Below are 14,023 nucleotides of genomic sequence, written 5' to 3' on the forward strand. Positions count from 1 at the left end.
TAAAGATGTACCATGCCACCTTGGGTTGAAAAGGACAGAGACAGCATAAAAGTACAAAGAGGCAAATGGATCCCCCAAGATATCAGAAAGTAGGCTGGGAAAAGTACTCATGGGCAAATGTGATATCTTTCATGAAATAGGAAGGATGAGTCAGGAGGCTGAATTAAGAACCTGTTATGAACTAAATTGAATCTCTCAAAATTTGTATGTTGAAACCCTAACCCTCAATGACACTATACTTGGATATAGGGCCTTCAAGGAGCCCTGGAGGCTTAAAGGAGGTCTTGAGAGTAGCGCCCTAATTGGACAGGACCAACATCTTTTTGAGGGAAGAGACCTCAGATCTCTCTTTCTCTCATTGGACCTGCACAGGGGAGAGGACATGGTAAGAAGGTGGCTATCTGCTGTCTGGAGAGGCTTCAGCAGACATCAACACTGCTGGCCCATTGACACAGGACTTCTGGCCTCCAGAACTGTGAGAAAATAAATTTCAGTTGTTTAAGCCACTCCAGCCTGTGGTATTGCTATGCAGACCAAGCCAACCAATTTAAGGCCAGAGGCATCGTTAAAAGCCATGAAGAATGATTGCTGGAACTAATCAAGGGATTTCCAACATTTTCCCAGTTAGATTTCAGAATTCCTATTCACCAGATTCTCCTTTGTGGCTCCCATGTTTTTGCTTTTTCTGACTAGGGAATGTTTATAATGGCTATCTTATAGGCCTATTGATTTCACCATTATACATTGTGTGTGAGGAGATTACCTGGATCTTTAGTTTCACAGATCTGCATGCTGAGGAAAACTGTGCACGAAAAGCTATATTTAAGAAACTATACCTGAGAAATATCATCCATGCCTGGACCTAATTTAGATGATAGAAATCTGGACTTTGAGCTGATGCTGTAAAGGAATGGGACCCCAAGGACCTAGGAAGGGAGAATGTGTATTTTGGATGTGAATCATCAGGGCCTAAAGACTGTAGTAGACAGCCTCCTTCATGTCCCCCAAAGATCCTCACCTCCTGGTATTCTAGCATTATGTCATCCTCTCCCTTCTGGACTAGACTTGCTGACATGCCTCTAACAGACAGAATATAGCAGAAGCAATGGCATGTCATCTGAAACTGGGAGATGAAAGACTGTGGCTTCTAGCTTAAATTTGTCTCTTAATCACTCTCTGGGCTTCCCAGGCGGCACTACTGGTAAAGAATCTGCCTGCCAGTGCAGGAGATGCAAGAGATTCAGGTTTGATCCTTGAGTTGGGAAGATGCCCTGAAATAGGAAATGGCAAACCCATTCCAGGATTCTTGCCTGGAGTATTCCATGAGCAGAGAAGCCTGGCAGGGTACAGTCCATGGGGTCGCAAAGAGTCAGACATGACTGAGCATGTGTGCACACACACACAGACACACACACCCACCCACCCTCTAAAGAAACCACTGCTGTGTTGTGGAGCTACCCAGTGGAGAGACACACATGGGCAAGGAACCCTGGCCAACAGTCAGTGAGGGTCTGGGACCTGCCTAGGGCAACATAAATGAGTTCGGAAACAGATACTTAGTCAAGCCTTGGAATGACTTAAGTTCTGATCATCAACTTGCTTGCAGCTGTGTGAGAACTTGATCCAAAGACATCCATCTAAGCCATGGTCAGATTCCTGACCCACAGGACTTTGGGATAATGAATATTTGTTGTTGCTATCCACTAAATTTGTCATAATCTCTTGTGCACTGAAAGATAACTAATACAGTTGTTATCCATATACCTCTTCTTAAAATATTTCTAACGTGTCTTTTACATTTCATTTAGTTATTTTTGGCTGTGCTGGATCTTTGTTGCTGTGCAGGCTGCTCTTTAGCTGCAGAGAGCAAGGGCTACTCTCTGATTGAGGCGGCAGTGGCTTCTCTTGCTCTCCTGTTGTGGAGCACAGGCTCAATAGTTACAGTGCACAGAATTAGTTGTTCCACCACATGTGGGATCTTCCCGCATCAGGGACGGAACCCATGTCTTTGGTATTGGCAGGTGGATTCTTTACCACTGAGCCACCAAGGAACCTCTCTAGTGTGCCTTTTTAATTTTTTTAAATTTTATGTTGACGAATAATTGATTTACAATGTTGTGTTAGTTTCAGTGATTCAGGTATACATATATTTTTTTCAGATTCTTTTCCCATCTAAGTTATTACAGAATATTGAGTAGAGTTCTTGTACTGTATTTGTAGTCTTTGTTGATTATCTATTTTATATACAGTAGTGTGTATATTTTAACCTCAACGTCCTAACCTATCCCTCCTCCCCACCTTTCCCCTTTGGTAACCATAAGTTTGTTTTCTAAATCTGTGGGTCTGTTCCCGCTTTGTAAATAAGTATATTTGTATCATTTTTTTTTTTTAGATTCCACATATCAGTGATATTATATATCTGTTTTTCTCTGACTTTCTTAGTGTGATGATCTCTGTCCATTTATGTTGTTGCAAATGGCATTATTTCATCCTCCTTATAGCTGAATAATATTTCATAGTATATATGTACCACATTTTCTTTATCCATTGCTCTGTCAGTGGGCATTTAGGTTGACTGCATGTCATGGCTATTGTACATAATGTTGCTGTGAACATTGGGGTACATGTATCTTTTCAAATTATGGCTTTCTTCAGATATATGTCCAGGAGAGGGATTGCTGGATCATATGGTAGTCCTATTTTTCACTTTTTAAGGAACCTCCATACTGTTCTCCACAGTGGATGCACCAATTTACATTTCCACCAACAAAATAGAAGGGTTCCCTTTTCCACACCCTCTCCAGCATTTATTGTTTGAAGACTTTTTGATGATGGTCATCCTGACCAGTGTGAGGTGATATTCACTGAGGTTCTGAGTTGCACTTTCAGCTAGTGATGTTGAGCATATTCTCGTGTGCTTTGTGGCCATTTGAGAAACATCTATTTAGATCTTCTGCTCATTTTTAAATTTTTTTCTATTCAGCTATTTGAGCTGTTTGTATATTTTGTAGATTAAGCCCTTGTAAGTCACATCATTTGCAAATATTTTCTCCTATTCTGTGGGTTGTCTTCTTTCTAATATGGTTTCTATTGCTATGCAAAAGTTAAGTTTAATTAGGTCTCATTTTCAATTCTTGTTTTTATTTTCATTACTCTCAGGATACAGATCCAGAAAGACGTGCTGTGTTTTACGTCAAGGAGTGTTGTGCCTCTAAGAGTTTTACATGACCTTAGATTTAGGTCTTTAATCCATTTTGAGTTTATTTTTGTGTATGGTGTTATGTTCTAATTTCATTCTTTTATGTATAGGTGTCCAGTTTTCCCAGCCCTTAGAGAGACTGTCTTTTCTATGTTGTATATTCTTGCCTCCTTTTTCATGTATTAACTGACCATTGGTGTGTGGCTTTATTTCTGGGCTTTCTATCCTGTTCTATTGGCCTATATTTCTGTTCTTATGCTAGTATCATACTGTTTTGATTACTGTAGCTTTATAATATAGCCTGAAGTCAGGGAGCCTGATTATTCCAGCTCTTATTTTTCTTTCTCAAGATTGCTTTGACTATTTAGGGTCTTTTGTATTTCCGTATAAATTTTAAGATTTTTGTGTTCTAATTATATGAAAAATGCCATTGGTAATTTGATAGGGATTGTATGGGCTTTCATCTATGGGGCTGCACAGAGTTGAACACGACTGAAGCCACTTAGCAGCAGCAGCAGCAGCATTGAATCTGTAGATTGCCTTTCAACAGTCATTTTGAAAATATGATTCTTCTAGTCCACGAACATGGTATATCTTTCCATCTGTTTGTGTCATCTTCAATTTCTGTCATCAACATCTTATAGTTTTCTAAGTACAAATCTTTTGCCTCCTTCAGTTCAGTTCAGCCGCTCAGTCGTGTCCAACTCTTCACGGCCCCATGAACTGCAGCACGCCAGGCCTCCCTGTCCATCACCCACTCCTGGAGTTCACCCAGACTCATGTCCATCAAGTTGGTGATGCCATCCAACCATCTCATCCTCTGTTTGCCTGCTTAGGTAGATTTATTTCTGGGTGTTTTATTCTTTTTTATGTGATGGTAAATGGCATTGTTTCCTTAATTTCTGTTTTTGATTTTTCATTGTTAGTGTGTAGAAATGCAACAGGCTTCGATGCATTAATTTTGTATCCTGGGATTTTACTGAATTTACTGATGAGTTCTAGTGGTTTTCTGGTAGCACTTTTAAGATTTTCTTTGTATAGTGTCATGTCATCTGCAAACAGTTCTACTTCTTCTTTTCCACTTTGGATTCCTTTTATTTCTTTTTTCCCCTCTGGTCACCTTCGAGGACTTCTAAAATTTCTAGGACTTCTAAAATTATGTTGAATAAAAGTGGTCAGAGTGGGCACCCAATTCTCATTGCTGGTATTATAGGAAATGCTTTCAGCTATTCACCCTTGAGAATATTACCTGCGGGCTTGTCATACAAGACCTTTATTACGTTGAGATATGTTCTCTCTGTGCCCACTTTCTGAAGAATTTGTCATAAGTGGATGTTGAATTGTGTCAAAAGCTTTTTCTACATCTATTAAGAGAGTCACTTGGTTTAAATCTTTAATTTGTTAATGTGGTCTATCATACCAATCAACTTCTGAATATCAAAGAACTCTCCCATCTATCTGTTCAATAAATCCCACTTGATTGTGTGCATGATGCTTTTCAATGTACTGTTAAATTTATTTTGCTAGTATTTTGTTGACTATTTTTGAATCTATATTTATTAGTAATATTGGTTTGCAATTTTCTTTTTTTGTGATATTTTTCTTTGGTTGTGGTATCAGGGTGATGGTGGCCTCGTAGAGTGAGTTTGGGAATGATCCTTCCTCTGTGATTTTAAAAAATAGTTTCAGAATGATAGATGTTACCTCTTTTCTAGATATTTCATAGAATCCACCTGGGGAGCCATCTAGTCTGGACTTTTGTTTGTTGGAATTATTTATTAACTTTATTATTGGAGTATAATTGCTTTACAATGTTGTGTTAGTTTCTTCTCTACAACAAAGTCAATGTATACATATATCCCTTCCCTCTTGATCCTCCCTCCCACCCACCCCATCCCTCCAGGTCACCATAGAGCACTGGGCTGAGCTCCCTGTGTTACACAGCAACTTCCCACTAGCTCTCTATTTTACACATGGTAGCGTTTACACGTCAATGCTGCTCCACTGGGAGTTTTAAAATCACAGTTTCAATGTCAGTACTTGTGATTGTCATTCATATTTGCTATTTCTTCCTGGTTCAGTCTTGGAAGGCTGTACCTTTCTATGAATTTGTCCTTTTCTTCCAGGTGATCCATTTTATTGGCATAGAGTTGATTGTAATAGTCTCTTATGATTCTTTGCGTTTCTGTGGTGTCAATTATAACTTCTTTTTCATTTCTAATTTTAGTTATTTGAGCTCTCTATTAATGAGTTTTTGTGCTTCCCTGGTGGCTCAGATGTTAAAGCATCTGACGGCAATTGGGGAGACCTGGGTTCTATCCCTGGGTCGGGAAGATTCCCTGGAGAAGGAAATGGCAACCCACTCCAGTACTCTTGCCTGGAACATCCCATGGATAGAGGAGCCTGGTAGGCTACAGCCCATGGGGTTGCAAAGAGTCAGACATGACTAAGCAACTTCACTTTCACTTTCTATTAATGAGTCTGGGTAAAGGTTTATCGATTTTCCTAATTTTTCAAAGACCAAATTTTAGTTTCTTTGGCCTTTTCTATTGTTCATTTATTTCTTCTCTTATCTTTATGATTTCTTTCCTTCTACTGACTTTGGGTTTTGCTTGTTCTTCTTTTTCTAGTTGCTTTATATGTAACATTAGTTTGTTCATTTGAGATTTTTCTTGTTTCTTGAGGTAAGATTGTATTGCCATAAACTTCTTTCTTAGAATGGCTTTTGTTGTGTCCCATAGGTTTTGGAATATCATGTTTTTTGTTTTAATTTGCCTTCAAGTACTTTTTGATTTCCTCTTTGATTTCTTCAGTGATCCACTGGTTATTTATTAGCACAAACTAATATATTTGTTATCATTGTATTTCTTAAAATATCTCTAAGTGTGCCTTTAACTTTGTCTTTCATCCAATATTTGCTTTTGTCCTCCAGGTTTTAGTCTACTAATTATTTAGATTGTTTATACTAATTATAGATATTGTGTATATAATTATATATATTGAAATTATTAATCATATAGTATATACCATACTTTATTATAGTACATGTTAACTAACATATAAATTATATATTTATATATACTTTTACATATATATATATATCAGGTAGAAAAATATCAGCTTTATTATAAGATATTTTAAATATATACAAAAGTAAAGTGAAAAGCATAATGGACCTCATGTATCCATCATCCAACTTCAACAGCCATGATCAATACTGACATAACAGAGCAATACTGATGTAACAACTTACTGTCGCCATTGTTTCATGTCTACTTCTGCCTATGAATCTCCCCCAGATTATTTTGCAACAACCCTAAGATGCATCATTTCTTCTATAATATTTTCAGCATATATTACTCTTTAGGAAAACATTTTAAGTGTACAAGTTAACCACATAAATAATATCAAGGATTGTTTTGATGATGAAGATTGGGTCTTCAGAGCAGAGGCTGGTAGTAACCATACTTATAAATATTCTTCTATAACTTGATGATATACATAAACTATTCTAGAGAAGAAGTGAACAGGAATTTTGTGATTAAGGATTAGCAAGCTGAAGAGAGAGAGAAGTAGCTGAAGGAAGAGAGAGGACCCCAACAATATGACAGTAGACTGCAGCCAAAGTCAAATTAACCAGTAGACCTTAACTCAAAAAGAATGATCGAGTTTAAGAACAAGACTAACACTGAAAGTCAGTCTGTCAAATAGACTGCATTTTATATAACTCTTCTTTAGCACTCCAAGTGCTTCAGGAAAGTCTGATAGACACATAGCCTGTATTCAAAGGACTGTGCTAGTAGAGAGATTGAGATGGTATAAAGCAGTGCAGAAAATGGCCTAACAGTGAGTGAAAGGCTGAGAAGAGATTGAGAATTCAATAGAACAAGAACTAGAAAGCAGAAGTCATCAGGGAAAATGTAAAGCGATATCGCTTACCAACAAAACCCCAACAGCAGCAACAAAACCAATGTAGTTACTGAAAAATATTCTAGGTTTGCAACAATATATGAAAAGAGGAACCAATGAACATTTTACTTAAATATTAAAGGAAAAGTGACTCCAGAATTCTAGAATATATCTGATTACTCCAAGAAGCTAGTGTCTTGGTTACATACGTGGGCACAAAATCTCATATACAGATAGACCTCCTCTTGATGGAATCAGAAATAATGCTGCTGCTGATGCCTTTTATCACATCTATGAGTGCATGATGGGTTTTGTAAAATAAAAGAGGAGAGGATTGACTTTGCCCCTGGTTATCCTGTGTCAGTGAACTTACAGATATGATAGTGTCTAAATAGCACTGACCCAGTTGAGTACATCTGCAGAATACAAACATGGCTACTGCTCCAGAAACTGCTTGTGGAAGTTGTTAAAAATACAATACTACAACAAGAATATCATACTCAGTTGACGCTGGAAAAGATAGCTTTTAAGTCCTAGTCTGTGAATTACAGAAGTTTTCAGTTAAAAACAAAGTAATATATTTTTACCAGTTGTAAAAATCCTGTGACCAGTCCAATCCAATCTACTATGTCTCAAAATTAAGACAGAAGTGTTGGCCCCTTTGTTTTATATAATCAAGATAGCAGAGGATATTGTGAATTTTATATAAGAATTCCTTATCCTGGTCTTATGAAACTATTTGTTTTGGTAATATCACCCATGATTCACAACTTTACTTCAATCCATAACACTAAATTTTCATCTCTGTCACCTAACTCACTGTACTGGAGGAATATTTTATTTTTCTTAGATTTTATTGTTGAACTCAGAGGTATAATATTACAGAGCAATTTTCTCTCTATTGCCCATAGCAATGATAAACCACAAATGTGTACAGGTAAGAGTGAAATATGGTGTCAATCAAAAAACAATCAATTTTGCCAAATAAAGAGTTCTCTTTTAATAAAAATATCTCCCTGATGTAGGTGTTGACCTGCCCCTGATTTCTGAAAGGAGGATATTTTTGTTGGATTTAGTCAGGGGCAGCCAATACCTCATTTCTTTCTCATACCCTCTGATTTTATGGGTTAGGTGTAAAAGGCAGGTGTAAAAATTACAGACTGTCCTCTCCCAGCAACCTATCATGCTTCTGAGTTTCTCAGAAACATTCTAAGACTGGTGGAAGATGAATATTATTTGGAAGTAAACCTATGTGTATTCACCTACATGCACATGCACAGTGCCACACGCATGGCTGCATGATGTATGAATGTGAAGGCGTAACAGCGAGGGAGTAGAGAGAAAGGATGAAGAAGATGGAGAGAGGGGCATGAAGAGGAGAAACCATGGCTCCGTGTTTACTCCTCTCCCTGAACTCCCACTTATCTTTTTTTAAAACAGATTTTATTTTTTAGAGCAGTTTTAGGTACACAGAAAAACTGAGCAAATGCTAAAACTTGAAACAACCAGGATGTTCTATAGTTGGTAAGTGGATAAATAAACTGTGGTACATCCAGATGGCGGCATATTATTTCAGATGCTAAATAGCTTCCATTTATCTTCACCTTGATCTTCTTGACAGGTATGGCCTTCTAGCTCCGCATCCAGCTTCTTCCTATCATTTAAGATCCTTTGTGACTCCTCCCTAGCCCACCAGTCCTCTGAATTCCCCCTCTTCCTGCCTATCTAGTGGACAATTTTATGCACCATTCGACTTAATATTTAACTGCATCCTTTTAGTGCTCTCTGAATGTTCTGTGCATCAGTTTTGTCTTCCCAACTAGATTATAGCTAATTCAAGGGCAAGAACTCTTTATTATAATTATGCATGACCATGTCTTCCATTGCTATTCTGTATCATGGATGCTAAGTAAATGAGCATTGATATAATGAAAAGACAGAATCTCCAATTAGCTTGTGATTTTGATTAAGAAATTGTAATTGGTTCTTAAATTGCAGCCTAAACTTTTTAGAATGTTTCTATGCATTTCAGATACCCATCTCCTCTATTTGAAATATAATAGGGGTTAAAGCCACACTGGCTTTGGATCCTGCTCTCCAATTTATTTATTGCGTGATCTTGAACAAGTAACATAAATGTCCTCTGCCTAGCCTCCCTCTGTAAGATAGACGTAATAACGGCATCTAACTCACGGAGTCTGGGAATAATCACATGAATTTATTCACAGTCATCATATAGAATACCTGGTACGTAGAGAGCACGCTGCATATGCTGGCTACTTTGCTATGGCTGAATAAAAATCATTGCTTATATTTCCAAATTAGCAACTTGCACAGAAAGTTGGTTATTATTCATTTGAAATGAGCCAATGCCATTTTTAGGCCCAGTTTTTTGAAGATCAACAATCTGTTTACGATTATAAGGGAAGGCAGGATCTTGAATTAAATCACATGTTTATGCCAAACACAAGGCAGGAATAATCAAGGTTAACCTGTACCGGAAGTCTAAAATGTAATGTCTTTCTCCTGTCTTAGATATATTTCAGATCTCTGACCAAAGAGTGTGTGTGTGTGTGTGCGTGTGTGTGCGTGTGTGTGTGTGTATGTGTGTGTGTGTGTGTGCGTGCGTGCGTGCATGCATGCATGCATGCACACTTAGTTATATCCAACTCTTTGTGAACCCATGGACTGCAGCTCACCGTCCTACTCTGTCCATTGGATTCTCCTGGTAACAATACTGAAACAGAGTGCCATTTCTTCCTCCAGGGGATCTTCCCAACCCAGGGATCCAACTTGCATCTCTTATGTCTCCTGAATTGGCAGGCAGATTCTTTAAAGAGACTTTAGACCAAAACAGTACATCAAAGTTGACTTCAGGATCAACCCTCATATAACTTGGTGTTTGGGGGGCAATGTGACTAATAGCCAAAGAAAATATGTTTTTAAACTGAAATAAGCAGTGTTTCTTGGGGGAAGGATAAAAAGTATATGTATGTGCATGATTGCCGGGAGAAATATCAATAACCTCAGATATGCAGATGACACCACCCTTATGGCAGAAAGTGAAGAGGAACCAAAAAGCCTCTTGATGAAAGTGAAAGAGGAGAGTCAAAAAGTTGGCTTAAAGCTCAACATTTAGAAAATGAAGATCATGGCATCCGGTCCCATCACTTCATGGGAAATAGATGGGGAAACAGTGGAAACAGTGTCAGACTTTATTTTTGGGGCTCCAAAATCACTGCAAATGGTGACTGCAGCCATGAAATTAAAAGACGCTTACTCCTTGGAAGAAAAGTTATAACCAACCTAGATAGCATATTCAAAAGCAGAGACATTACTTTGCTGACTAAGGTCCGTCTAGTCAAGGCTATGGTTTTTCCAGTAGTCATGTATGGATGTGAGAGTTGGACTGTGAAGAAAGCTGAGCACCGAAGAACAGATGCTTTTGAAGTGTGGTGTTGGAGAAGACTCTTGAGAGTCCCTTGGACTGCAAGGAGATCCAAGCAGTCCATTCTGAAGGAGATCAGCCCTGGCATTTCTTTGGAAGGAATGATGCTAAAGCTGAAGCTCCAGTACTTTGGCCACCTCATGCAAAGAGTTGACTCATTGGAAAAGACTCTGATGCTGGGAGGGATTGGGGGCAGGAGGAGAAGGGGACAACAGAGGATGAGATGGCTGGATGGCATCACTGACTCGATGGGCGTGAGTCTGAGTCAACTGCGGGAGTTGGTGATGGACAGGGAGGCCTGGCGTGCTGTGATTCATGGGATCGCAAAGAGTCGGACACAACTGAGCGACTGAACTGAACTGAACTGAACTGAGAATATAGAGCTGGAAAGGAAGGTGGAGATCACCTGACATAGTTCTTCATTTTACAAATGAAGACCCGATGTCCTAGAGCCCCTGAAGGGAATTTCTGGATGTTTCCAGAACCCAACTCCTCCACTTTCCAATCTTTTACCTTTTACACCCCCTCATTCATCCTTCCTCCTTCTCCTGATTTTGCATATAGAAATTCCATCTATTCTTTAAGACCTAAGATAAACGTCACCTCCTTCATTATGACCAACCAGCAGAGACATCCTTCTGTGCCCACACTCAGTCTGAAATCTGATGTATATTTGTGACCCTTAGCTTCTTTATTGGATTTTAAATATTTCAAAGCCAATGATGCTATCTGATTCAGTGTATGTCCAGTAGAATGCCATCCACATAGGAAACTCCTCATGTATTCTTGTCAAATAGATGATTGAACAAAGGAAAATGACATAGTAACTTGAAACCTTGGCTATTAATAAGAAAAATGGATGCATGAAAATGTAAAAAAAAAAAAAAAGGTATAAGCCATAATGCAATGCCTTTGGTCTCCTTTAACAAAAGGCTCCACATTAATTTCAAAATTTGTTATTGATTTAAAAAACAATAACGACAATAATTTCATCCTTCCTTGTTAAACCTTTCCTTTCGTTAGAACAAGCAGAAGGGAATTAGTGAGTTATAGCAGAAACCAAGCTATTAGGGATTTAAAGATTAAGTTTGAAAATCCATGTGTCTCTTTAAAATATGAAGAGTGCCAGTTCAGCTGAGTACAGAAAGGCTGCCAGCCAAAAAGATCCAGTCAAGTTAAATTGAAAAAGAGTTGGTTAGTTTTTGCTAGTGGCTGTTTAAATGTATGATAATCCATCACCCAATTCTTCTATCCTGGTATGTTTCTTAAGTAAATGTTTATCATGCTAAATTCCGTTTCAAACTGTGGTTACAGGGTATCTTTTAAAAAGCAGAAATTTCATATAATATGGGTTTAGCTTAAAAGAGACAAAATCACCAAAATATTTCTACTTTTAAGTATATTCTTTACATGGGGTTCAAAGGATGGTTAGAAAGTAAAACTTATTCCCCAAATAAGAGTCAGCCCTAAGGAAAATTCCTACATACACACACACACGACTCCTTCACAGAGGACCTACTAGTAATGTTTTTAATGGGGCAAAAAAGGAAAACACAGTAACTGGCCTTTCATGTTTTTGAACTTCAGAGTCAGAGTATAGACATCAAGAGTCAGAATATGGAAGTTTATCTCAGACAGTATTCAGTGGCCACAAGGAAAAGTAGATATTCAGGCCCTTAACCTCAATTAAATTAGCTTCTATGTGACAAATAATTATTAAGTATTCGTTATATCTGAAGTGGTGTGCTGACTAGGAAATATGCAGGAAATAAAGATGATTACAAATAATTACTATCATCCGATTAACCAGAGTTTTCAGGCACTGTGGATACTATTTTTCTATCAGCTGATCAGAGTATCAACCCTCTCCTCATTTACAGACTTTAGCACTGGTTCTTAGGGGAGAAAAGGTCTTAATTACCTGGAGAATTCTTTCTATTCACCATTCAACTGATTTAATTTGATTTCCCAGAACTTAGGGTTCATCATTTTGCCTAAATCCAAGTGTTTTCTTAAATCTATCTTAAGGACATTTCAAAAAAGAAAACATTGGGTAGTCCTAGGATCTGAGGATGTCATTTAAGACATTTATATATTTCAATAACATTTACTCATTTATCATATTTTATTGCATTCTCTGAAGCATTTTAAAATTATATTCATTTAAAAACTAATGGGAAATAATACTGTTTCTAGCAGGTAAATGGAAACAAATCAAACTTTAGGGGCATCTTGGGCAAAATTTTATCAGAATGTTAGCTTCTTCAAAAGTCAAGTAATAGATAGGAGTTTGACCTTTTCTCTGCTTCCCAACTAGCAGGTCTACTCCTCAAGAGTAGGTATATGTATATACCTCTGTAAACTTAATGAGGGCCCAGTACAGTGCCTGATAGCCATTAGGTACTCAGTAATGTACATGCATGAATGAATTGATTGATTAATGCAAAATGTGATCTCACAGCATTTGGAAACTTTCACTCCTTAAATTTAAATCCCCCGGAAAGATAAGCAGAGGTAGAGAATGACTCAGCAATGTAGAACAATCCAAGAAAGCAGATAGGGGTTTCCCAGGGCACAAGGGGGAAGTTACATTTTGAGAAAAGTCTCTAGGGGAGGATCATAGCTGACCACAGGGGCTATTCTATTCAATCCCCCAATGACATCCTCCAGGATGCACCAATTACAGATTTCTCCCCAGAGGTGTTTGCCCCATAGAAACCTCACCACCAAAAGCTGTGGCCAATAACCTGATATTTTGGAAAACGGTCCAATGTACTAAGCAGACCTATCCAATTCCAAAGAGTCAACGAGATTTATTGCCAAGAATTTCTTTGCAAAAGTTTGAGGACGTATCATTCTCATGTTTTGCCCTCCTTGGTGATATATTTAAATAAACACACAGTTTCATTCCTGGACTAGCTAGCTGGGTATTCTTTGAAACTTTGGTCACAGACCCCTCAGAGGAACAGAGTGACCTCCATGAAAGCTCAGTCTTGGAACTCTTTGAGGAGGGTAATCACAAGATTAATGTTTTCCCTATTTAAAACTAATTTAAAACTAAAAATAGCTGCAAAAGCCTCTACTTATCCTAGAGGGGGTGGCAGACTGGCAAGGGGCAGGGATTATACTGCTAGAGAACATCCACAATAAATTCTCCAATATTTCAGGATTAAATACATTACTTGGGGACTATGAAGTAGCATTTATAACATTTGCCATTTATCTTGTTTTATCAATAAAGTCTGTGCTTAATCTATTTCTTTTGGGGGACACACAAAAATTCATTATTTTCAAATATTCATATTTTTATATTTAATAGTTTGGCAAGATTTTGCACACTTAAAAGATCATTGATTTATTTGCTTCATAGTCCCATCTGTTACTTCCATTTTATGGAGAACGTGAAGGAACTCAATTGACTTTATCAAGGTCACCAGCAAAGCAATGATAAGAAACCTAAGAGTGAA

Source organism: Budorcas taxicolor, chromosome 7, assembly GCF_023091745.1.
Source record: "Budorcas taxicolor isolate Tak-1 chromosome 7, Takin1.1, whole genome shotgun sequence".
NCBI classification, from domain to species: Eukaryota; Metazoa; Chordata; class Mammalia; order Artiodactyla; family Bovidae; genus Budorcas; species Budorcas taxicolor.